This window comes from Chrysochloris asiatica, unplaced genomic scaffold, assembly GCF_000296735.1.
Source record: "Chrysochloris asiatica unplaced genomic scaffold, ChrAsi1.0 scaffold00489, whole genome shotgun sequence".
Taxonomy (NCBI): Eukaryota; Metazoa; Chordata; class Mammalia; order Afrosoricida; family Chrysochloridae; genus Chrysochloris; species Chrysochloris asiatica.
In genome coordinates, this window is record NW_006409007.1 from 586550 (window position 1) to 589658 (window position 3109).

A 3109-nucleotide genomic window follows, 5' to 3' on the forward strand; every position below is an offset into this window, starting at 1 on the left:
ATCAATTCAACAGTACTTAACAACAACAATATCCCCATATATACATGTCCCCATATAGACACTTAATAAGTAACTGTTATTTAAATTTACCTTCTCTTCCTTATTGTAATTGGTGGGTTTGTAAGTAAAGAGTAAAAAAAAAAAAGTTTTTATATTCAAACTGCCTTAAAATAAAAATTTTAATTTGTTAAAAATCAAAGAAGGGAGTTAGTTACCCATGGGGTCGGGGGGCAGTGTGTTCTGTTCTTTGTGCCTGAGTAACAGTAAAATCCTGCTTTGGTGGGCAATGTGGAACAGGTGAAGAGCATTCTTTGCAGGGATGCTGAAACATGGCAAAAAGGGAGCTGTGGCAGAAGATGGAGAAGAGCACAAGACCAAGTCAGAGACCAAGAAGAGTAAGATGGGAGCAAAGAAAAATGAAAAGAGAGCAGGAGAGGGTCTAGTTCTACATGAGAATACCCCAGATCAGAAAACGTCACCTTCCTGGAATGTGGATGGGCTTAGAGCCTGGATTCAGGAGAAAGGTTTAGATTGGGCAATGGAAGAAACCCCAGATATTCTCTTCCTCCAAGAGACCAAACGTTCAGAGAAAAAAACTATCAGCTGAACTTCAAGACCTGTCTGGACTATCTCATCAGTACTGGTCAGCTCCTTCGGATAAGGAGGGATACAGTGGTGTGGGCGTACTCTCCCGAAAGTGTCCACTCAAAGTCTCTTACAGCATTGGTGAGGAGGAACATGACCACTAAGGCCAGGTGATAGTAGCTGAACTTGATGCATCTGTGCTGGTAACAGCCTATGTACCTAATACAGGCCAGGGATTGGTGTAACTGAAGTACCCGCAGCGCTGGGATGGAGCCTTTTGCAAATCCTTGAAGGACTTTGCTTCACATAAACCTCTTGTGTTATGTGAGGACCTTAACATGAGTCTGAAGAGACTGGCCTTTGTAACCTGAAAGGAAAGAAAAAGGAAGCTGGCTTTACTCCTCAAGAGTGCCAAGACTTTGGGGAATTGCTGAAGGTTGTGCCACTAGCTGCCAGCTGCCAGCACCTCTACCCTGATACAGCCTATGCTTATACCTTTTGGACCTACATGATGAATGCTCAATTCAAAAATGTTGGCTGGACCTTGATTATTTTTTATTGTCTCACTCTCCATTGTGTGATAGCAAGATATGTTCTAAAGCCTTAGGCAGTGACCACTGTCCTATCACCCTACTCCTAGCACTGTGACACTTCCCCTAAATCACTTTAAGTCTGGAAATTTAGCCACCAACTACCATTTCTTTCAAAATGCCTCTTGAGACATCTTTATTGTATATGCCTTCTAAAAATATATGAATCCTCCAAACAGGCTCCTAGTGACAGATATTGGTTTCTATCTTAATTTTTTAAGCCCAAGATTTATGTTTTATGGGATTTTTTTTGGTTTTATGTTAAATAGAATCTACTGATGACTTCTTTTGAACTGTGCATGTGAAAATAAAAGCCATGGTTCCAGTCTTATTAAAAAATAAAAGAAAAAAAATCAAAAAAGGATCAATACATGAGTCCTGGTAAAAGTTTGGAGAATTTTGGAGGTGACTCAGAAATAAGATTCAAACTCAAACCAAACCCAATGCCATTGAGTTGATTCTGACTCATAATGACCCCATATAGAATTCTCTGAGACTATAAATCTTTAAAGGAGCAGACAGCTTCGTCTTTCTAACGCTGGTCAGTTTGAACTGCCAATTTTCAGTTAGCTCAACACCTAATCCAAAGTAACAGTAGAACTCCTTAGAAACAGTTCTGACTCCTGCACTGTTCTCACAATTCTTATGTTTGAGATCATTGTTGAGATCAAACAAGATATTTTATTGTTGTTGATAAGTCAATAGTCAGCTCTGACTCATAACGACCCTGAATAGCAGGGATGGGGGAATGTCTGGCCCATGGACTAAATAAGGCCCACAAAATTATTTGGTCTGGCTCTGCCAAGACAATTGCAGTTCCAGCCATCACATTTTTTTTGTTGTTGTTAAGTGTCATCGAGTTGATTCCAACCTAAAGCAACCTTGTATAGGGTTTCTGAGGAGCAGCTGGGGAGATTGAACTGCTGGGTCAAGCTATCATTTTAGGGGTGAGTTAATTAAATGTTTGACCAAATGCAGCAGGCTATTTTTAAGTTTTTATTGTGAATTAAGTGATAGTTTACATGTGAGAACATTCGCTTTACATTCATCCTATCGTATTTCATTCCATTGAAATGATTACAAACCCCTCAATGCATCATCATACAACCAAAGGGTTCACCCCACAAGCCTGAACCCTGGCCATCAGCACACAGACCTTCTCCCTCCCTGAGTCCAGAGTCCCCAGCCACTTCATCTCTCCACATCATCATCTCTGACTCCATCTCCTGTGTCACTGGTTCTCTGGATATGACCCCGCTCTCCGTTCTTTTTACTTGATGGTACCAGGGACCTCTGCTCCTGGACTGCCAAATTCACCACTCTCCTTCTTTTGTTACAAAATGTCTACCTTGACATTTACAACATTCACAGTCAGTCCTGATAGCAATTATTCACTATTGAACCACAAGAGTTTTATCCTCATCTCCTTTCATAACCCCCATCCAGACAGATTGGGAACCACTCAGTGGAGATTCTACCTTCCCCAGCACCCTCTGGAACTAGGCTCTTTCTTGAAACCTTGTAAGCCAGTCACTTCTTGCCTTTGCAGCACTCACCACGATTTTGGGTAGCCAATGTCTTAAGTTGCCCATCCCTGTCAACCCTGTGTATTGAGGGGATGGGAATGATCCTCACTAAAGATTTGTTCCCTCTTTTGAGTTACTACATCCATAAGTATAAGTCAAGTTCATCAAGTTGTAGTGGATTACTCTTTTTTTCCTCTTCTTCTAGTCAAGTTCTGATCATACAGCCATTGCCGACAGGTCAAGTGGGTACTATCTGCATGTATGGGTGTTCTTGTGCATCTCTCTTCACTTCATATCAAGTGGGCATGTCACTCTCTGATCTAGACCTCTGTGGCCATGTCCCTGTCTCTGGGCCCAGGAGTCCCCAGGTCTTGCCATACTGCTGGCCAACCAGGTCTCAACCAGGTT

The 3109-nt window shown here is 41.8% G+C and overlaps 1 pseudogene; it reads left to right on the top strand.

Moving 5' to 3' along the window:
* The first annotated feature begins 319 nt into the window (after positions 1–319).
* LOC102831722 lies at positions 320–1233 on the top strand (annotated as a pseudogene).
* Positions 1234–3109: the final 1876 nt, after the last annotated feature.